At 46.3% G+C, this 24,369-nt stretch overlaps 1 protein-coding gene across 1 annotated transcript in view; it reads left to right on the forward strand.

Annotated features, from left to right (window-relative positions):
* LOC146180358 (beta-1,3-galactosyltransferase 5-like) overlaps positions 1 to 24,369 on the forward strand; it is a 277,397-nt gene that overhangs the window by 127,720 nt on the left and 125,308 nt on the right. The window contains exon 2 of the mRNA XM_084579552.1: positions 17,763 to 17,822. The gene's annotated coding sequence lies outside the window, so the exon portion shown is untranslated. The remainder of the gene's footprint in view (positions 1 to 17,762; positions 17,823 to 24,369) is intronic.

Here is a 24,369-nt window from a genome sequence, read left to right on the forward strand (position 1 = left end):
ACCACCACTAGATATTTCAAGAGAGATACAGCATCACGTGTTCGCTCTTGCAGTTGATTGACGGCGTTCTCGACTCCACAGTCTCGGCAATTTAACCGGTGCAAAGCTAAGCCTAACTAAAGCAAAAGCAACTAAAACGACGCTTTCGATTCGCCTAACTATTGTTTAACAGGGTTAAACCTTAGCCATTTTTACTTGCATCTCGACGTTTCCGGCCGCCGAACCTTCATCGCCTCTGCACGCCTAGCTTTCGTCTCTACCTTACCGGCTTACCCATCCGCATTCGCAGAAGACGCCTCTGGTAGATGACACCACATTCATCGCACACGCGTTCCAGAACCGCGTAGAACATACCTCGATTGGAAATTGCATGGAGAAGCTCTCTCTAGTGCATCTACGCTTGGACAGTATTTAAGTCATTTAGCCTGCCCTAGGCAACAGAGACAAGCAATGAACTTTCTGTTTGCATACTTAAAAGACATTGGACCTCGTGACAAGCTATGATTTCACGTTGCATGTCACCCTCATCCATTTTTCACGATGTGAACTTTGTAACCCCATTTATAAGACTAAGCATCTCATCACTTCATTGTTTAACATTACTCGACAATGCGCATTAGTACGCATTTAGGGGTCGCATTCTATCTCCCCTACTTTTGTTTTTTTTATTTTCAACACCTCTCTCATTCCGCCTTTCTTTCCCAAGTTCCCCTTCCTACGCAGATGTCAGAGAACCCTAAACGTCGGCTAAATTCTCTGCTTTTCATTAAAAGGTCATCTTTCTCTCTCTACAGAAACGCGTCAACCTCGCTTTTACTGAGGGGGTCAGAGGAAATGTCCTCGCTTGAGGAAAAGAGTCATATTAAATGCGTTACGCTGCTCGCGCGCCATATGGCGCAGTAGCGCCGCACGATCACGGGATTTTTCACTGCGCACCATATGCCGGCATAATTGCGGAGGTAAGCAATGTGGAAGCGGAAATATACTTGGCTACATGCTTAACCATTACTTCCGTAATTAGTTTATAATGACACATGTACTTATTAGCTTACAGTCGCAATAAATGGGGCTCACGTTTACTCGTAGAGAAGCTGAGCGCATTCTGATCTTAGCCAGAATGTCCAGCTGCCAGGCAGCACAATTGATTGGCCCAATATCGGTACCGTATTAATACTACTTTGGTCCTATGATGGGTCGGACATTTCCAACGCAGTTCGAATATAGCGCCGATGTTTTGTCTCGCCAGGGTGCGTGCCTTTAAACCCACTTTCAATTCGGTTTCCCTTAGATTAAATAAATTAAACAAAGAAATGTTTGACCCTTTCGAGCATTCAAATACTGTTATTAAGAAATTTTTTCTGAACAAGTTTGTGTGATGACGCTGCATGTATTTTGGTGTTGGTACTTTTTGCTTCTTTTTCAAGGTGTGTTATCTTCTTTTGTGCTATAATGTATAGTGCAGAATTTATTGCCGCTTGTCTGATGCAATGCCAATGTAAAAAAGGGGGCAGGACCTCTGTCAGCTTCTGAGCATTTAGTCCTGTCTCCTTCTCTTATATAGAGAATATAAAAGGCTGATTGATTGATTGATTGATTGATTGATTGATTGATTGATTGATTGATTGATTGATTGATTGATTGATTGATTGATTGATTGATTGATTGATTGATTGACGTATAGAATGATGGCAGAGTTGCGTGTGATTTGTGATCAGAGTTCTTTGTGACATGAGGGAGGAAGGAAAGTGGGCTTGAAACAAGGAAGAGAGAAAGAGGCGCCGTAGTGGATTGCTCCGAAATACTCTCGGCCGCTTGAGGTTTTGTAACGTTTACTGGCATCGGCTGAAACGTGGAGGCTAACAAGAGAGCTCTACTTAAGTTGAGGACAAGGCAGAGAGCTCTGGAACGGAAAATGGTAGGTGTACCCTTAGATGACTGGAAGTATGCAGAGCGGGTCAAAGAAATAACTCGAGTTACTGACAATCCAGTCGAGATCGAGAAGAAATGGTGGCGTGAGCAACCTGTAGAGCGAATAGAGAATAACCGATGGTCGCTAAGAGTAACCAACTGGATTCCAACGGGAAGGAAAACGTAGTAGAAGGCGGCATAATTTTTGGGTGGATAATTTTAAGATGTTTGCAGGGGTCAAGTGGAAGCAGCGAGCACAAGAATTGGTTAACTGGCGAAAATTGTGATAGTCCTTCGCGCTGCAGTATAGATGCTCCTGATTATGGTGGTGATAACACTGCCGACATCGCACAGCACATGTACGCGTTTGCATTTCGCCTCCATCAAAACGCGGCCTCCTCAATCGGGTTCGAACCCGTGTACTCCGTGTGTAGCCATATACGTATATTATTGCATTTTTTTGGCCTATTTACATGCTGAATGAAGTGAAAATAAAAGCTGTTGTAAAGCAATCCCTGGGCCCCTGGCTATCGTTAGCGTGCACTGACATCGCACAGCGCACGTGCGCCTTTGGATTTCTCAGAGGACGAAGGATAAAAGGAGAGCGGACAGCACATGCACTGCCTGGTCTTATAGTACTGAGGATATAAAATTGGTTTCTCTCTGCCTCACTAATGGACAGAAAGTAGTAACGAATTCATTGCACTGCAACAGATGCTCTCATAGTCGGAGCCTTTTCGTTCCCGCCTTTCGATCGCGAACACTCACAGAGCAACTGCGCGGCTGACGCATTTGCCCGAACGCTCTCAGCTGTGCGCAAACGGCCGCCCCGTCACGCGCCCGTCATATTGCGCTCTCGCCGACGACGCTGCCGGGCAGTGCCATGCGCTAGTCGACACGCTGCGGTCGATACGCGACCGGCCGCTTTTTTCCCTCGCGCACTTCTCATCTTTGCTCTGTGCAAAGCAAACTTGCCCCGCACTGGCGTCGTGCAGTGCCGTGGAAGCTATAGCCTCGTCTAATGGAGGCACTTTTTAAATGTACAAAGCACCGAGGATACCACCAGCCCAGCCAACGTTTTTCTTGGTAAAATAAATTCTGTCACTCTTTTCTGACTGGACGCATGCTTTTATGTTTGCGAAGGAAGCACTTACGGTTGTTTTAAAATTTTCCCGCACCTCGGTCTAATATTTGCGACGTCAGGACCAAAATAGACTCCGTGATCGCAATTCGGAAGTTCTTGGCAATGTGCGTCTAGCGTCTGGGGTCAGCTCTCCGAAATATATCCGGGCATCGGCCGTATAATCAACCAATCAGGACGAACTTGAGTCTGCCCTCCATGAAGAAACACATTTTCAAAGAGGCTCCCTTTAAAGCGACACGTAGTACTCATATATATAATGAAACAGAGGTCATCCTTTATACAGTTCCCAATCCTAGCGAAAATCAATTCTTTCAATATTTTGCGTCTTTCTCCCCCCCCCCCCCCCACCTCCCCCCCCCACCCCTCCACTTCGCCCTCTAGCAGCGAAATACACATCTATTGATGAAAAAATGCAGGTTTAAAGGTACGACGCTCAATGCCCCGCTTGATCAACATGTCACGTTGATAGTATAAGAGGCACCTTGATAACAGACTGGAAGGTGATGGTATTTAACGAAATCACACTCATTCTTATTAGAATTCAGGAACCAGCGGGATTTGCCCAGGTCACCCCTAATTATTATCAATGTCTCCGGGACGACTTTATGGGACGTTATAGCATGTTAGAATACTACCGTAACGATTTCAACCGAACAATCTACTGTAGGTACATTGGCTTAGGTATGCTATCACAAGACATTTTGCATTTTTATTCTATTTCTATGACTATATGATTTAGACACAGACACTACACATATCAATGCAAAGCGTACGTTGCCTTCCTTAAAAAAAATACAATAAAAACAACTAAAAGAGCAAGAAAATGGAATAACTTTATCGCCCATAGCGACCCATATTCCAACTTAACACTGATTGATACGCCGACACAATGCCTTTCTTACAGATATCTGTGGTTAAGCTAAAGCTTTATAGTAATTTCAGAGCAGTGATCTGATAACCTTCTTAGGTGTCGACGTCACAACTTTGAATCCAGTAGCACCAATTTGCATGCATGCAATGTTCTGGCGAAACAAATGCGTCATTTGCTCCTAGAGAAATATCAACCCAATCAATGGAATCAATGTTTAATAAACATAAAAATTACATCAAGTTGTTTTACCCCGCCGCAGTGGATCTCAAAAACAAAGTGTATTAGTATCTCTGGTTAAGACGCTCGGCTAACGAACAGAAGTGCCCGGGTTCGAATCTCACCACTGCGGCCGCTTTTAGGCGCAGGTGGGCGCAAAAAAAAAAAAAAAAAAAAAAAAGAAGAAAAGCAAGGCGCTCTTGTTATGTGCGATGTGCACGCTAAATAACCCCAGGTGGTCCTGAGCCTGAGTCGCTTTGAGACGTTAAACCGCACAAAATCAATCCTGCCCTTAAAGCGCGGTTCAGATGACCACAGATAAAGTTTCGTTGAGTTTAAATTTCAGTGTGGCGGATACTGCGCCTTCCCTTTCCTATAAACCAGTTCATTATTATTATTTATCAACTTGTTCTAAGTGCGTCTTCAAGCTGTATCAACCATAAGTGATACCGCCTGATATCTTTATGTGCACGGACATCACGTAATACATGGGCGCCTTCTATATTTCCCCGCCATCTTAATCCTACTGAGATTATCGGAGTTCGAACCACTCACCTCATGTTTAATAGCAGTCTTATACTCTACGGTGAAATTATAAAGAGTAACGAGGCGAAAATCCCGCACATGAGATCGCCGATAACAGCAACTGTCAAGAAAATGAAAGGCTTAATTTCCCATGGAGCAAATTATGATTAAGTGACGTTTTCGGCTCTGCTCAGGCGCTCTGTGTTAGTGAAATATTGACTACTTGCCTCATTCCAAATGTTCCGTGTTCTGCTGTCTTTTCTTCATAATGAGACGCAAATGTTTGAAACATAGAGAATGCATAAATAAGATTTTGCCGGTAGATTACACTTATCTACCTGTTTGGCAAGGAGGAAACCTTTACTGAGTAGAAGAAATTCAGATATGTTTTCCCCTAAATAGAGGCCCTTACATAATCCTAAGGAGTTGACTGTTGGGAGAGTTGGCTGTAAGACATGTTCAGCACAAAGGAGAGGACATAGAAAGGACAAGAGGAACACGAACACCCTTGCCGTACACGTTAGGATAAACATACCAGGTGTCACAGTTAAATGTGATCAGTGTTTTAAATAAATACGGCAAGTCGCCATTCAATGAAACCACCTCAGGGCCGCTGAGGGTGGCGCGGCCTAGTGTGCATTATTTCTGAACACGAAAGCTTTTGTTGCCTAATGAATGGCGTGTAAAGGAACTGTGGACGGAGTATGTCACTGGAGGGTGTCACCACAAAGTGTCCTCACGAGCTGTCATTCATTATTAAAGGGAAAAAATAGCGTGGATGTACGGACGGACGAGTGGGTAGGTGTGTGTGTGTGTGTGTGTGTGTGTGTGTGTGTGTGTGTGTGTGTGTGTGTGTGTGTGTGTGTGTGTGTGTGTGTGTGTGTGTGTGTGTGTGTGTGTGTGTGTGTGTGTGTGTGTGTGTGTGTGTGTGTGTGTGTGTGTGTGTGTGTGTGTGTGTGTGTGTGTGTGTGTGTGTGTGTGTGTGTGTGTGTGTGTGTGTGTGTGTGTGTGTGTGTGTGTGCGTGCGTGCGTGCGCGCGTGCGTGCGTGCGTGCGTGCGTGCGTGCGTGCGTGCGTGCGTGCGTGCGTGCGTGCGTGCGTGGATGGATGGATGGATGGATGGATGGATGGACGGACGGACGGACGGACGGACGGATAGTTGGATGGGCGGGCGGACAGATAGAGGGGCGGATGGACGGATGGGTGAGTGGGAGGGAGGGATGGACTTTTCTCATGAGGCGTCCACAGCACTTGAACCGCGACCTGTCCGCGTCTCAGCGATAACCACTAATCCGCGCCCACTTTGTTGTTGTTGCCTGCTTATACAACACCACACAAACAGAAATATCTGCAATATTACAATATACCAGCGCCACAAAACAAGACGAGGGGATAATAAAATCTCCCCAGGCATGACAGGTAATCGGAGCTCTGGAATGAAGCTAGGAAAAAATGTTTTAGCTGTACATGATACTGATGACAGGTCACTATGAATGCTCACCAACACAAAACGTTCGCTTTGGCCTCGATACACTTCTCTACTGAACGAAACACTTTCAAAGAAGTTATCACGCGCCGACCACTCATTGTTACCTGCTTGAAGAAAAGCCATCATCGTATTCCACAAGATGTGAAGGCCCAAAAACATATATCACGTGGGATATCCTCCTCACTTTCAACGGGGAGGTATCGAATTCCGTACGGGGTTCTAGGAAGTTCTTTTTTGAGAATGCGCTGTAGAATGCCTTAGTGAAAGTTGGCCTCTCAACAATGAATGAAGGTATCTTCCACTTTTACAGTTTTTTTTTTTTTTCACAGAAAGCAGTTAGTTGTCCACGGTATGAGCATTCCTTTCTGCTCAAATCATATCTTAGCAGGAAGGGTGATAAATGAAGCTGCAAAAAAAAAAATTGTTTAGCAGCAGATGTTAACGGCTTGGTCTTGAATCGTTCAATACGTTCTTTCCCTGGCCTCCCACAGTACATCCTTTCGTGGGCAATTAGGATATACATTCTGCCAATTCCCCTGCACAATTGACTCGACAAGCAAAACACTGCTTTACCAATATCCGAGATGTAAAAAGTGTCCAAGCAGTCGAAAGGCAGGCTCAATGACAAGTAATTCAAATAAGGAAACAGCCGGAAACGCATGTCAGCAATGTCTTGCACACTGCAGGTATCAATACAAATATCCACCAATAGAAGTTTATTTAGCAGCATTTAAACATTATGGCACAGCATTTGATGACCATATTTAGTGCGTGAGAAGGGATGTACCTCTACGGTGAAGAGAATTTATGTGATCATTTTAATTTAGACCACATACATTTGAAAGATATCGTGGATATATGATGAAGCGACGTTTTACGCGTAGTGGCTAAGTATTATTGATAGAGCTTCCTAACCATGATAATATCATTCGGGTAAACAACCCCTCTGTGTGCGCTTGGTATAATACATTCGGAATAAAATAAACCACTTTCTTGCGCAGTGTAAGTAGTTTCTAAATATTTGCCCCACTCCTAAAAGCAAAAGAGCGCTTTGTAGATGCTAATTTGAAGATTTTGATTTTGGTTGGCACTAGTAAAAAGAAGCGAAATTTTGTAAACACATTTGTGTATTTTGAATGTTTAAACATACTTCTGTCAAATTGAGCACGTTCGGGAAAAAAACAGCGCACTCTTAAGAAATGGACATACCTTTCTTACCTTTGGTTCTATGCTCTTATCTTTCACTGTCGATGTCGTAAGGGTGCGCTGTGTTTTTGTTTTTTTTTACATAAATTATCAGCTAGCCCGTGCACCGACCTTGCAAACTTGAGTACTCCAGATAAATGTTCTGTCAAAACCACCAAGTCAAAAAAAAAACTGCAGAAAATTATCTGTTGTTACGACAGAATATCTGTGCGGTCTTTGAACCTGTTCTCACAACAGTAATTTTTATTAACGTCAGAAGTTCTGCACTTACTAAAAACAGAACAGTGATACAGAGCTACAGTATCGTACTATAGAACTACAGCTATAAAGAAAAGTACTACAAAAAACTGGAATTACAGGAAAGTGCTGCTGAAGCACAGAACATTCTGACGTTAACGACAGAATTAAAGAGTATTTTGTCGCATTTGTGACACGGTTATGTAGTTTTTGTTTCGACTGGACAGCGCCCGTGTGCACGTATTTCCGGGTTCTTTCTGTTTTCATCTTTTCTGCACTAAATGAAATGAATATATTTACATAGTTTGTTTCTATTTGCTTGACTAGGTGCACTAGCTTTCGCTCGTCATCAGATCGGTGCTGATCAGCGTGATCTGTGACTGAACGGAGGTAAGAGGCTCAATTATCGGGGCTGAATGATTCTTCGGGCAGACCCACATTGCGCAGATGTATATACGTATTGATTCGTATATGATGCCAGACTGCAGCCTCCTCTCGTGCGGGGTGTCTGTGAGGTCACGAATATCTTGTTTTTTCTACTCGCTGGTGCAACGGGTGATCGATGTATCGCTTAGGCACAGCTTCTGGCGTCCGAAAGCCATCGACCTCCATAGCAAACGGTGCCTGGAGGATACACGCGAATTTCGGCGTCTGCTTCGCTGATATCAAATAAGGGACTTGCGTCTGGGGGTTCATATCAACTTGAATGTTGGTCGGCCGTCTGTGTAAGCGAATGGCTGCGCGCGAGATCCTGTAGTTTTCCCATGCGGCTTGAGAATCGGTGATTATAGGGGTAATACCAGGAATGGTGGCGATGAAAGGGCCATCTCTTCTTCCTCCGCATGCCTCGCCAGCGTCACTAACGGCAACAATACGAGAACCGTAACCGATACTAAATAAAAACTTAGGGCTCACTGCACAAACTAGATTGGGAGGATGCGAAAGCATTAGAGCTGCCGCAGTGTTTTCTGTAAGTTTTGAAGCGAAGGCTCCACTACGCCATGTAAAACCAAGGTCACCATAACGGGCGGAGGCCACAACCGCGCATGCGCTGTTGTCATGACAATTGGTTGCGCCGAGCCACATGGCGTGCGCAGCGCGCCGTCGCTGCCGCTACTCCTGCGTCGCTGCGAGTGAAGTCGTGGCCAGCTGCGCACTTCACTGCGCGTGCGCCATTGAAAGCGTACGTCTCTGTACGGCACTCTAGTCACTGGAGACTTCAACAAAAATACCAAGCGAGTCTCCGTTTTCATCTGAAGCTTAAACTAAAGATTCGACTTGGAGTTAAGCAACTCCAACCGAGGCCTGTGACTTAGTGGGATTCCTCTATTGGCCTCGAGATCGAGCAGAGTCGCCACCTTGCGGCTTAGCGGCGAAACCTACTCAGTGTGGATGCGTTTTCACGTCGCGTGCAGCCTGCAGTGATTTAAGCGCGCATGCGGCGTGTACAGGGGTGTTTTTGTTTGCTTCGAGGTTCCTGTGAGCTTTTGCTTACCTCTATTCCTCTTGCAAAATAAATATGAACAGTCTATAACCCCACGCTTCATTAAAAAAAATATATACCTGTCCGTATCGAGAATGTCATGCTTGGATAAGGACATCATCCATCGCGGTCTTCGGCGCTTGAGATCCTTTGACATGCAATGTCTCAAACGAAGTGGTACTGTCGCTACCGCCGTGTCAAAGCAAAACAGGTCGCCGCCGTCAATAAAAGTTAATGCAAACTCTGGAATACCGCTGCTACTAAAACATATGCCACCGCATACTGCTTCATATTCGCGACGAGATCGACCTAGAGGTGGCGCCACCGTCACTCCGGTAGTGTGGGTTGGCAGCCGGCGGCGCTCGCAGAAAAGCACGCTGCGTAGGTCTGCTTCGGAGTTTACAGCGGGTTTGTTGGCGATGAAAACGTGTCTTCTGCAGTATTGCAGAATATTGCAGAAAAAAATCCAAGGATTTCGCCAATGCAGCAGAAGAAGAGAGGATTTTAGGAAAACAAAGCACGCAATCACCAGTCTTCTTAGATTTACTTTGCACGTTTCTTGCGCTGTACCGCGCTCACGCGCCTAATGTTTGGGCCTGCCTAATGACAGCTTTGTTTTTCTTATCGACTTCTAAACAGCTTGCGCGTGTCTCATGCGAGTGAGACCGGCGAATTTAGTGCCAAGCCCACGCAGATACAAGGTTCGTGCTCTGACCTGCAGTAATTTAGAGTGAATCGAGAAAGCCTGGTTCACTATATCGTACTTGACTCAAGGATTAAGCAGGTGCATTGGCAGCGCACTGCATGGCGAGTTGCTTTGGACTGAGTGCACATCAACTCTGGCCCAGACAACCACGCACAAGTATTCCCCAAAAATGAGATCACGCCGACACTATACAGGAAACCTCGCCGCACAGGAAAGCTGATTGTTCACGTGTACAGCGCTGAGTGGATCGAATTTGCCGAGATGCTTTTTGCGGCCACTGTCATAGAATGTGACAGTGTATTAATGCATGCGCCACTAATTTTAAATGATTTCCTGAAACCGAGGAAAGTATAAGGGATTTGTGATGTCATCATCATAATCAGCCTGATTATACCCACTGCAGGGCGAAGGCCTCTTCCATATTTCTCCACTTAACCCGGTTCTGTGCTAGCTGCATCCACTTGACCCCTGCGAACTTCTTAATCTCATCCGCCCACCTAACTTTCTGCCGCCCCCTGCTACGCTTTCCTTCCCTTGGAATCCAGTTTGTTACCCTCAGCGACCATCGGTTATCCTCTCTTCGCACTACATGTCCTGCCCATGTTCATTTCTTCTTCTTAATTTCTACTAGAATGTCGGTAACTTGAGTTATTTCTCTGACCCACTCTGCACGCTTTCTATCTCTTAATGTTACCCCTACCATTTTTCGTTCCATAGCCCTCTGGGTTGTCCTCAACTTAAGTAGAACTCTCTTGGTTAGCCTCCACGTTTCAGCCCCATAGGTGAGTACAGGCAAGATGCAACTGTTGTATACTTTCCTCTTGAGCGATACCGGTAAGCTGCTAGTCATAATCTGCGAGTGCTTGCCAAATGCGCTCCATCCCAATCGTATTCTTCTTGTTATTTCCTTTTCGTGGTCCGGATCTGCGGTTACTACCTGTCCTAAGTAGACATATTCGCCTACTACTTCCAGTATTTCGCTACCTAATGTGAACTGCTGTTCCTTCCCGAGGCTGTTGAACATTACCTTAATCTTCTGCATATTGATTTTCAATCCTACCTTTCTACTTTTCTTGTCTAGGTCATCAATCATTATTTGCAGTTCATCCCCCGAGTTGCTTAGCAAGGCAATGTCATCAGCAAATCGCAGATTACTGAGGTGTTCTCCATCTACCCTTATCCCTAACTGCTCCCATTCCAAGTCTCTGAATACTTCCTCTAAACAAGCTGTGAATAGTACTGGAGAGATTGTGTCTCCTTGCCTAACACCTTTCTTTATGGGCATTTTGTTACTTTCTTTATGCAGAACTATGGTTGCTGTGCAGCCACTATATATATCTTCCAGCACTTTCACGTACGGCTCGTCTATCCCCTGATTTCGCAATGCCTGCATCACCGCCGAGGTTTCAACTGAGTCGAATGCTTTTTCGTAATCAATGAATGCTATGTATAAGGGCTGGTTATATTCCGAGCATTTTTCTATCACCTGATTGATGGTATGGATATGATCGATAGTAGAGTACTGTTTCCGAAACCCTGCTTGATCCTTTGCTTGATTGCAGCCTAAGGTTGTCCTGATTCTATTAGCGATTACCTTAGTAAATACCTTATACGTAACAGACAGTAAGCTGATTGGTCTGTAATTTTTAAGGTCCTTAGAGTCCCCTTTCTTGTGAATGAGGATAATGTTTGCATTCTTCCATGGTTCCGGTACCGTCGATGACACCACGCACTGCGTATACAGGGTGGCCAGTTTTTCTAGCACGATATCCCCCCCGTCCTTCAGCAAATCTGTAGTCATCTGATCCTCTCCAGCTGATTTCCCCCTTTTCATAGTTTCTAGTGCTTTCTTGACCTCGTCCTTCGTCACTGGTGGAACGTCTGACTGTTTTTCCCTACCACTAATCTCATTACGGTCCTGACTACTTTGGCTACTGTAGAGATCCGTATAGAACTCCTCGGCTACTTTGACTATCTTTTCCATATTAGTGATGACGTTGCCCGCCTTGTCCCTTATCGCATACATCTGGTTTTTGCCTATGCCTAATTTCTTCTTTACCGCTTTAAGGCTTCCCCCGTTCTTTACAGCATGCTCAATTTTCTCCATGTTATACTTCCTTATATCCGCCACCTTGCGCTTATTGATTAGCTTTGATATCTCGGCCAATTCGATCTGGTCTGTTGGATTGGAAGCTTTCATACTCTGGCGTTTCTTAATCAAATCTTTCGTCGCCTTAGACAGCTTGCCGGTATCCTCTCTAACTATCCTACCGCCTACTTCTACCGCGCACTCAGTAATGATATCTCTGAAATTATTGTTCCTTGCCTTATTATTGTTCCTATTGTTCCTTGCCAGTCAAATCCCACAGCAGAGGAACGCCTTTCGAAACGATTGTTATTGAATCCCCCGTTCTCGAAATCAGCAGTCGAGCGCCCGTACCACTGAGACACCGCGACAGAGGTTTAAAAGAAAAAAAAAGTACTCACACAACTCTATCGTGCATACAGACGGCATAGTAGGCATAGAGGCAGATATCAGATATCAGTAGGCAGATATCTTTTTGTCCACCTGCTATGGTCTGAACTAGAGACTGGCAGTATTGCAAATAAATAAAGACGCCAGGAAGAAGACAGAAGAAGGCAAGATTAACAAGACGGGAAAAGAGAGATAAGGGGGAGGATAATAAGAAGCTGATCAAATGGATCTAGGAGGAGGAGGAAGATGAGGAGGAAAGGCAGGGAGGTTAACCGGTAAAAGGAACTGGTTTGCTACCCTGCACTGGGGGAGAGGGGTAGGTGGGTATAAAAGTTGTGGGTGAGAGAGGGATGGGTGAAGGCAGTACAGTCACATCACAGACATGTCACATCACATCACGTCACAGTCATATCACGTAACATAAAAAATCATAGCCTTTCATCATAATCACTTCATGCAAATGAATTTCTAGCAATCGATCGGGACGATCGCTCGTTGGCCCCGGGTAATGCTACGAAGATGACGAAGCGGGCAGTGGCGCGGGGCGGAGCGCTCGCGCCAGGCCCGCTGGCCATTAAAGCATATTTCATCGTCATGTCATCACGTCGTTCTGTTTCTGTTGTGTCGCCGTGTTCCATCGCTTGTCATGCCACCACGTAACAATGCATTAGGAAGGGGGACGCGGGGTCACAAACGGAGATCTTTACGTAGTGTTTAAAATGAGCACAGATTACGCGCATTTAATCCACCACCGCTACCCCTCTCTAGGAAACGCCAAAAAATAAAAATCAGCACCGAATGGAGAAAAACACGTAGATTTAATTTGATTCCTTTGTAACCAAACTGCAACAGTTGTGCGCAAATTTTAATTTTGTATAAGTAGTATTACCACTCTTATCTATAACGCCTCAACGGTCCTGATAGTAACCAAATAAGTAAGTATTAATACATGCACGGAATACACAAAAGCCCGCATGTTTAAGTCCATGATAGTCCATGACTTCAGCTGCTCAATGACACTGCATGATAATAGATTTAGCAAGTATTTTATGATGACAATGTTGCTAACTTGCCGCAATTAATTGTCGTTGTCGGCCATAAGTAGACATTAGTAATTTATTCCGCATACTGATGCGTCAAAAATCCCCTCTCGTATCATTTCAGCTGCGTTTTGGGGGCCTTGCATGTACGCGTTTACTTGCGGAGTAATGTTCCCCTCAGCAAAGCCTTGTCATAGTCATAATCATTCTAACCATGACATTACGTAAGTCAAGTTACAATCACTTCAAGACAAATACATTCCCCATTGATCCCCAATCATCCCTGCTCTGCGTCACCGGCAGACAACGTATCCCAACAGATCTCCATGCCTAATACCCTTAGCTTACTCCTTATTCCGCACCCGACCACTTTGTTCCCCTAAGCCTCTCTCGAACAATAAATAACCACCGGCTACGTTATGTAACCACGCACGATCCAGTCTCTATGCTCTTGATTTTATGCACGAGCTCATTAGACCGAGCTTGTCCGCCAATCAGCATCGCTGCCAGACTTTTCTCTCTTGGCTATACTCCAGTAATTTCTCTTTCTATGGACATCTGCATTGTTCTTAATCCAATTTATAGGTTTTTCTTAGCCTACAAATTCCAGCCACGTGCGAGAGCACCGCAATAAGCAATCGCACAGTTTTCATTTGCGCAACCGTCGTGTGCAGTGCCCTTAAACCGTGAATTCTTCGCTTTCAACAAGCGAAAGAATAAAATGACTAATTAGTCACTCACATTTACGCATTATTTATCGTATACTGGGTCAATTCTTTTATTTCAAATCTCCCGTGCCGGTGTCAAAAATACGGCAAAGTATTCTGTAGTTCTGTACGTCGTAAACTTCAGATTATTCTGTAATTCTGTAGTACTTTTCTTTAGTATATATGTCGTCTGTTTTCTGCAGTACTTCTTTGTTCTAAGAACAGAAACATTTGATGTTACTACGGATATTTCTGTTGTCACAACAGTTTTTCTTAATTGTGTCGTAAGAACAGAAACCCTTCTCTTTTTTTTTTTCCCGACTGCGTCTGCTATCTTGAGGGAATCCCTTAGATATCTGCGATAGCTGGCGGACTATTTATCTAATGCAAGCAGGTAATCTAAAAAAATTTTCGCGGCAAAGCGCTCCTGGGTTTGGCGCAGGGCTTGTACGCCTCCAAAGTGCTGCACAGTTTTAGGGGGAAACGGGATAAACTGGCGTGGGACGCGCGAGGGAAGAGGGCGTCTCGTAATGACGACGTCGGTGGCGAGCAATCCCGCAGGAAGTTGCGGCTGCGTGCGAAGAGAGCCAACGACGGGGGAAGCACACGCTACAGGGGTGGCGCGCAGAGGTCGTTACGCCTACGCGTCGACCGAACACGTGCGCCGTTCTCGCCCGCAGGGAAATTCGGCCGCCTCCGGGGAGGAGGAGCAGCGGCGGGCAGCGAGCCCGTGTGGGATGTTGCCAGGGCACAGTGTCGCCACAAAGTTGGGAGAGAAATGGGGAAACAGGGACACTGATGTTGATGCATAGAATCGAGGAATGAGTATGGCAAATATGGAAAGTCATGGGGCACTGCGATGTCTAAACGTGCCTAAGTTTAGAACGGCAGATAGGGAAAATTGGTTGCAAGTTCAGACTTACTACATTTCAGCGCAGCCTTTAAGCTTTGTGGGATGTTGCTCCACACAGTGAGCCGGGAAGAAAAGTGGGAAATGGAGATACTTGAGCTGAACGGCCGACAGGACCCAGATATAGCTCTGCTTGCTGTCCTCCTGGCATTTGTAATAAGTGGAACGTATTAAGAAGCAGCTCCCAGTTGGCAGTGTTGTTCAGTTGGCAACGTTGAACTATATCTCCACTCTCTACATGCAACTGCGCGCACTTCCTTCAACTTCACCAATGGTCGCTCCAGTCATTAGATCAGTGTGGAGAAACTGTCCTACTGGTCATTTATTACGGCTCACTTTTAATGGCAGTTGCATGGGCATCATTCGGCAAAATGTTGCTGTCCTCATCGGAAGCATCTTTAGTCGTGTTGTTGTTGTCGTCCAACTCCTCTATCACTGCGCCGATGATGCCAGACGTTCGCAGCATGGACAGACTAACTACAGTGTGCGGCCGGTGGACCGCTCCTGCACCCTACCCGTACAACCAAGATTGGCTACTGCAGATGACCTTGTCGAGTAATGCCAGCAGAAGGCTCTCTGCCGACGATATAGAGCTTACCTGCGGTGTTCGTGTGAGTTAGGTGGCGTAAACGCATCAAATTCACAACGACTATATTAATTGTTAGAAAACATCCTGGATGCATAGCACTTGGTGCCAGTCCACGTCTCACTTAAATTTCTCATTATGAGTCGTGGTATTATTTGATCCTCTTCCACTGCGGCCATCTAATTATCAAGAATGAATGAATGGAATGAATGATTAAATTATTTATTACAATAATAATGGTGAAGGAAATATGACGATGGAAGCGTGCGGGCAATGAGTGGCAGAATCAAAATAACGGAGAGGAATTAGGGAATTAAAGGAGCGGGAAAAGCTAAGGACGGTAACGATATCGACAGGCATAGCGAACTCCGGAGCCGGTCATAAGCTTGCAGCAACCCGCGGCTGCAGCGTGACTGCTATAACCACAACCGCGCACGTAATGCTTCCTCAAGCCCTGCGTATCATCAGCTGACGCAGTCTCGACCTCCAGACCCCCTAACCATACATACACTTCCTCCAGTGTTAGCTGCCTTTTCTTTACTTTATCACCATCTCTTGTTCTAGCCTGCCTCATGAAGTTTTCGCCAGGGCCGAGACCCACCCGCGGCCGCGGCCAGAATAAACAAAGCGGAAAGCGGTATGATCGAGATCTCTTCGGGAAGGAACATGCGCGAACGCTGACACAAAGACTAACATGCACTGCTGACTCACTCGCAGACGCACGCACCAGGGGAGCTAGAAAAATATATATGACTACGCCGACAGCCGAGAATAAGGAGGTCCCGACCGTAGAATTAGGTTTGTTTGCATTTCTGGGCCGGAAGGCAGGAATGGTCTCCCGGGGATGCCAGATCGCGAACGCGGGGGGACTCCTTGGCTCCGCAGCTCTTCCTTGTGAGGTCGTCGCCCCCCCCCCTCCCCCCCCCCAAAAAAAAATAATTATAATAAAACAAGTTTAGCTGCGCTAGCACGCTATGGAACTTGGGAATAGAGAAAAAGACGACAGCGGGTAGGCAGAGCAGGAGAGGCACGCCGGTCAATTCTGCCTAGAAAATAAGCCGCGCTCGGGAACTGCATATTGACTAGCAGCGAACGGGTTTATTCTTTCACGCTGCTCCAGTAGTGTCTTTCTATTTAGTGCCGCCGCTGCCACGACAAGGACAGCTCATTGGTCGAGCGCGTTGATGGAAATCCGCTATAGATGGAGACGCAGATGGTCCACGTCTGCCACTGCGGTTGTCTCGGCGACTGATTAGCATTTGTTGGAATAAAAGAAGTAAAACAAATCCAGCCGTTCTTACAAAGAAAATAGACGTGCTAGTTTTCATCCTCTTCTAAGCTCCTCCAATTAAAGCTTCATACGGTGAAAAGCGTCTTCTTTTGCGCCCCTATTTCATGCGCACACCAAAAAATCGGGGACGAGTTAATCTCGACGTCTTGTAATTTGTCATTAAGTAGAAAATATAGACGTATTTAGTTACCGCAGACAAAAACCACGAGACTGAAATACCTAAGAGACGAAGAATGATGCGGAAGGTATTCGACGGGAGCCCCCAAACGATGAATAGCAGTCTGCCATTACCCACCAATAGCAAAGCGAATACATAGCATGTGTGTCCTACCGCACTCGTCTATTGAACAGAAACGTTGAAGCTAACTGAGGGTTTGGGTTTTCGTTTAGGACAACGCATTGAAAAATAAAAAGTAAAACGATAGCTTAACGTTCTGAGACAAGAGCAGAATACGTCAGGAAAGAAGCGCTATGATAGCGTAATTAAAATCAAAAGAAGGAATAGAGATGGCCTCGGCATGCAATGAGAAGGGTGGACAGTAATGGCATTGTTAGTAATGGTTACCGAACAGAAAGCAAGTGAAGAAAAGAGGCTCCAGAATGTCTAAGAGAGAGAGTTTGTGCGTGAGTCTATCAATCATGGTAAACGAAAGGTTGCTTACTCGCGACAAATTTTTATTTGAAAAAAAAAAAAGGCGCACGTTTTATAGTTACAAAGCGTCATAACGTCGCGTAGACGAGGACCCTCGAAGTTGCGTCCGAGGCAGGGCTCAGGATTCAGTAAAAGGGTTCGAGCTCAGTCTTGGTGCTAGCGGGCTTCTTCTTTCTTCTACACCTTCTGGACGTCCTAGTCTTCCGCGTATGCTACAATATCACAAACTATGAGCAGTTCAAAAAATTACGTTCGTTTTGATAGTTTTATTGACGAATACTTTTCATAATCTTTACCCTTCTCCTTTTTTTTATAGACAACGTCTCGGCCACCTCATGTGCCACCTCATCACAGCTCCTCCGGACATCAAAGTAAGGTATGACTTAATGCGTGTACCATCGGGGCATGCGCAACAATTCAGGGGCAATTTCGAGCCACTATGATTTCAACAAAAAGTGGTGTTCTTTTAGACGATCACTGAAACAAAGGCTTGTGTGACCGATGTATACCCTCCCCATGGGTTAGGGAGACTTCGTACCCTGCGCCAGACAGGCACCTGATGAAAAGAGTGGCATGGCAGTTCACGTAGTCTGCCGTATTCTTTTCTTGGAATGTGGTCCGAGGGCACCATGAGACCAACTTACACGGGGTGAAGAAAACAAGCAGTACACCGTAGCAATTCGCCACATTTTTCAGATTGTGGAAAACCCTGAGGAAATAGGGTAGAACTGCAGGCCTCATTTCCTTACAGCGGCCACTATATCAGCAGGTACTAGTTTTCAGTTCGTGCAGAAGCTTCTCTGCCGCAACAACATTTACCGACAAAGAAAATCAAGCCGTCACCCTAATCACCTAATATTGATGCGGCACTTGCTGTGCTCCTGTCTCGTCCTTGTCTCTATGGGCGTATCACCCTTCCATTTATCAGAATATCAGATGGAAATAAGGTGTTCGCATCTGATACAGCACTAGGCTACTAGGAGGGATAAGAAAAGGACTTTGTAAAAAAAAAAAAAAGAGAGAGAGAGGACGTTAGGCAGATGATGATGATGATGGTGGTGAAAACATTGGACTTGCTAAAGTGCGGTGAGATGAACGCCTTTATAGCACGGTGGAAGCGAATTCCCCGCGCACGACCTCCCTAGGTCTTTTTCCCACGCCACTGCTCGCTCCCAATAACTCATCGCGCCGCCGCCTTCTCCCATGACGTCACGTTGTTGCTAGTATGCGACATGACGTCAGCGGCAGCGATCTCTACGGTAACCAAGTTGGCATGACGCTAAACAAGGAGAACTAAAATATATATATTTTTTTTTTGTATGGCTCACAGCAAAGAAAAGGCACCTGAACCGCGCCGTAAGGGATTGGAGAGCCCGGCCGGCTAAGCCTTATTGTGACAGGTTTTGCCGACTGACGGTCAACGATGAGCCAATAAAGGCATTCGCCTAAGATCCAAAGGTGGCGGCTATGGCCCAGAAATCGCATAAGGAAGAAATGATGGTAAAATGCGATAATCATAGTTGATATCTTTATTTCTCTTCATTGTTTCTGGCTCAAACGTCGCCGTTGTTAACCGATTGGAACGATGCACTGTCAGACATGACTCACAGGTGGGACTACTTCCACCGTGGGCTGCAGGCTGTATTCGGCAGCCCAAAAGGATGGACTGGGGCAGGTTTAACCGATCTGCGCTCTTTTGTGCTCCGAATGTTATTCACGCCCGCAATATTATACTTATCAGAGCCTGCTCCATTCTGTAGAGCAGGGTTTTATTCTCCAATGCACTCTCATTATTTCTCACGGGCGTCGTAGACCTGCATGCAGGGGTGAGTTAAGTTTGCTTCCAAGGACTGCAATGCAAATCTGTTATATTCCTATATTCAGCCCGACCTATATTCAGGCATCGCTACAAAGTCTCAGAAGATTCCAGATCTCATTTATTAATCAACTTCTCATCGATTCATATACATATACCTTTGTAGAGATCGCATATCATTCAGTGATTACAATTTTGGCAACTCTCGCTATAGGGCAAGAAGTTCAGCCGTCTACCGCTAATGTTGATTATTTTTCACTATCATTATTGTTATTATTATTATTTCGTTAATATTAGTTGCGGTAGCAGTACCGTAGCAGTAAAGCAACACAATAGTGGAAACAATAAGAAAGGGAGGTAAAGGTATAAAACTACAAAATTAAATTAACAGGCAAGACATTGCCACAAGAAAGGCTTCAAGGATGTCTCTCAGAAATAAAATTTGTAAACAAGAAATAAGTACAAAGAAAGCATGGCTCTCTAAAGCAATACAAGCTTGCCGCCCATGCGGCCTGTCTGGTTAAATGACGCCTTCGTCGAAGCTATCGCGTGCGTGACAGATTCGGCGTCGAATCCAACAACACAACACAAACTTCTCTGCTGTCATTTGGGACGAAAGTCCTATGGCATCGTCAGGCTAGCCTTTTCGATGAAGCCACATCCGGTTCTGTCAGCTTGCGCTTCAGCAAACAGAGCAAAACTGAAACTGACCAAACGCAGCGAACATTCTCGCAAGTGCGAAGAGCGGAAGAGCCGATGAGGGCGCATCACGAACAGGGTCGAGGCACCGACCACACGCCAGGCGAGGCTCTGACGGCCTGGCCCTTCTCCGCACTGCACATGCGTGTATGTAGTACGCACTGCTCGCTGAGCTCCATGGCGTGCCCAGGGTTCATCGAAGCCCGTCAGCTGGCAAGGAATTGAGTCCGCCGGTAATTTTTTCTCTGCTTTCCATTTCTTCTATATATTTAGTTTTTATTTCCCAACATCGGCCCATCCTCTTTCTAGATCGGTGTTGACGGTCGCCGTTCCTGACTGGATTCTATCGTAAAAGAAGGCGAAAAGGAAGAGAAGATAAAAAGAAGCCTCAAAAATTGAGCCGGGAGGAAGTCGATAAACATTTCTTGCGAGCGTGACTTTGTAGCTACATGCTGCAGCCTTTCGATTTCGGTACGGTCTTGCTCTTTCCGGTCATTAAAACGGAGAAACCTGAGCCAAATATTTGTTTTTTCTGCACGAGATGTTTGTGCGTGGAGTTTATCTTGCACTGGAAATATGAGGACGTGAGAGTAAAGCAGACGGCTCCAACTTCGCCACGTTTGACTGTTGCGAGAATTGCTCCCGTTTTTGCGGTTTTCTTTTGGTATGAGCACGTTTTTACGGGGAAAAGATGCGCATTGCAGACCAAGATAATCTCTTCTCCGAAACGTTTTGAAAATAAAATATAGTGTCGATGCTGACTGCACAATACAGCAGAAAACAGATAACGCTTTAGCATTACAAGCAAGTTCGGCGAACGACATTTTCTACATGTAGTAGTCTGGGTTAAGCTCTTTCTTTTTCTGCTTGTTATCCATCAATAACAGTTAAAAGCACAGACACGCTGGTTTTATTTTTAAATGAGCAAACGAATAAAGCAGTCCCAAGACGTGAACATGTGATATACTCTAAAGCTACGTGTAGTCTGAAGTCTGTCAACGGGATCTTACTAATAAATAAACCGATGTTTCTTGTATAGGTACAGTATGTAGGATAAATTTCATACGTGCGCGTCAATGGTATACAAATTTTCCCAGCTAACTTAAGCTAAGGGTTAAAGGTCAAACATTTGAGGCATAGGCCAAGAAAACCGCTTGCATGCAGGTGCCAGCCGTCTGGCACTCTACAAGCATTTTGTTTTTATTTTGTAATTAACTAATTAGCAATTATTACGATTTTATAGTTTACTGAATATTGCCTTTAGACATTACATGTGATATGCGAATTTAAAAGCACTTTCTATAACCCCCATTCTATTTATTTCCGATAAAGAAAGCCTCACATATATTTTTCCGAGCGGTAAAGAAAGCCCGCGAAATGCAAAAAAACTCTCACGTAACTAATGTATTGGCGCGCCATGGTTGTGGTGCTCCCAACCGTGGTTTGAGTGAACGAAATTAGCCGCGGCCGTGACTCGGCATCCCCGCTCCAGCGCTAGGCTGATATGTTGACGAGGGTTGCAGCAAGCGCGCCGAGTAAGCTGCACCTTGTACCGTCCCGTGCGCCGACTGACTGACACGGGTGACGAAAACATCGTAGACATATAGGCCTGCCGCTGCGACGGGAATATGGAGCCATGGCCATGACTGATTTCGTTCACTCAAACCACTATTGAGAGCAGCACATCCTAGCGCGAATGCGCCAGTGACGTCAAATGCCATCGGGAATGGGTGCGAGGAAGATTTGAATAAGCTAGTGTGGTCTGGATTAGTGTACAAACATTACACATGGATCATCTTTTTGTTACCATTGCACGATGCTAATCGTCATCGCAACAGCCACCGACATGCACCGGTGGGTGCGTTGGTGAGACGAAGGAAGTACGCCGAGCGCTCCGCTGCAAGGTGCTCCTCACTAAGGCAGTCCTTCTGAGCTACATTATTAAACGCACTAATACAATTGCTGGAGGTGCGGGGTACAATCCCATTCACACCGGAACTCCGACGTCGTACACTGCCCTCTGCGTCCGCCATGCAATACGAGTCGACATTGCGGGCCGTTTCACCCACAATCCTTTGTTCTGGCGTCGTACGGCAGCGCGATCCTTGCTTCTTCAATGGCACGGCCGACCAAGATATCGACGACTGGCTGTCATCATATGAAAGAATAAGCAGCTACAACAAGTGAGATGACGCTTACAAGCTCAGTAACGTTATTTATATTCACACGTGCATTAGAGGCAGAAGAAGGAGCGCAATCGGAAGAAGTAGACGTAGACGATGTTGAAGTGTAGGCCCGTTCCTGGTGCCTCGTTCTCTGGTTCAGCTCTCTCGGTGCCCTCACTCTGCGGCTACAGTAGTCCTTCTGTGTAACAACTGTTACACATCTTGTGTAGTCGTGCTGGGTGCGTTTCCCGACGTGTGTACGCCTATACGAAATAAAAACACGGAACTCACACCGGTCCATCGGCGCCCAAGCCGTCGCATCCGCGGCCAGTCACATGAATTCGGACCTCTTGCTACCCTGACGAGGACGACGCAGCCTCGACCGACGGTCCCACCGAAAATAGCCACAGATGGTAGGTTCCCGGCGCCTATCCTCTACCACACGCCGCGAACACCGCCATCTTTTCATGGCGACGTGTACGAAGATGCGGAAGACTGGCTGGACACCTTGGAGTGGGTCGCCCGCTACAACGGCTGATGCGACGACCGTAAGCTCCATAACGTATTTTTTGCGCTTGAGGACTCCGCTAGGACATGGTAAACCACGAGAACAATCTCTCCACCTGGGAGACATTTCGCCGAAATCCCCTTGTTCTTCTACTTCTAATGCACGTTTCAATATCCTACCTGACGAATGTGCTGAACCTCTGGTTTTGCAACCATGAGGCTGACCTGTCATCTTGGTAGAAATTTAAAAAATTTGTGGAACTTTTTGGCCCCCTGGCACTGCGTAAGCTTCGCGCCGCACAGCGTTTCATGCTCGTGCTCAGCGCGCCGACGAGACGTTCACGAGTTACATTGAGGACATCGTTGACCTAGGTTAACGTGTCAACTCGGTCATGCCGGAAGCGGATAAAATCCGACACATCCTCAAATGCATTACTAAGGACGCCCTTCAGATGCTGCTAGCGAAAAATCCTACCATCGTTAGTGAAGTCGTCAAGCTTTGCCAGGGCTACGACGAGGTACGCAACGAGGGCGCTTCTACGTTGTGCTCGGGTGTGTGCTACGAGGCCCTATCCGCATTGAACCTGGGTGGTTCTACAACCTCTGAGGAGATTCTGAGTTAGCATATCAAAGATTTTATTCGTTGAGAGGTCGCGCGCCAACTCTCACTCATTCCCCTTATTCAAGACTCTGGCAGCCTCGTTCCTGAACTGGCTCCGTATTTCGCCCTTACTATACGCCGTGTCGTGCAAGAACACGTCGCTGATGTCTTGACGTCCAACCTCGTGCTGCCGCCTGTAACGACACCTCTAATGTCCGCCCAAGTAACGTCTAGGCCGACACTCACCCACAGCTGGTCCCTACGCGCACGTCCCTGCGTTCCATTCACCGCCGCAGGCTGAACCTTCGTTTCAAGCCCCTCCTCAAGGTTCCGCCCATACCATACGAACCCTTGGCGTACTGCCGACAACTGTCCGATTTGCTACGCCTATTGTTGGCCGGGACATGTGCCTCGAAGCCTTCGATAAAATAAAGTGTGTCCCTCCTCCTCACCCCTCATCGTCTAGCTTGCGCACCCGTGTTCTTATTGAAGACGTTTCGTACCCCACCGAGTTTATTGTTTTGCCGAAGTGCTCGTATCTCCGTGCCGACTGTTTTCATGCTGATCCCCAGTGTGCCCATGGTGGAGTGCTGAAAACCTACACGTGCCTGCGTCTGTGCTTTTACTGGCGCGGAATGTGCCTCTTTGTCCGCCATTTCGTGCGCTCTTGCCCGTCTTGCCAAAGCCGAAAAACAAGTCCCCTACTTCGTTGAAGCCATTTACCTGTCCTGCTCCTCCGTTTGATCGCAACGGCATAGACCTCTATGGTCCTCTTCTTACCACTCCCGCTAGCAACCGCTGGATTATCGTGGCAGTAGATCATCTGACCCGATATACCGGGACATCACCGTTACCATCTACTTCCGCACGCGACGTCGCTGTATTTCTTCTAAAGAACCTGGTCCTTCGCCATGGTTCCCTTCGCGAATTGCTCAGCTACCGCGGACGCGTTTTCCTATCTGACCCTCCTGAAGGAATGTCGTATCATACACCGCACCGGTACCTCTTACCACCCTCAGACGAACAGCCTGACGGAACGTTTTAACCGTACTCTCATTGACATGCTGGGCATGTGCGTCAACACCGACATTCCAATTCGGACCGGGCTCTTCCCTGCGTTACGTACGCATATAAC

This window comes from Amblyomma maculatum, chromosome 9 (genome assembly GCF_055883805.1).
Source record: "Amblyomma maculatum isolate TAMU_Amacu chromosome 9, ASM5588380v1, whole genome shotgun sequence".
Lineage (NCBI taxonomy): Eukaryota > Metazoa > Arthropoda > Arachnida > Ixodida > Ixodidae > Amblyomma > Amblyomma maculatum.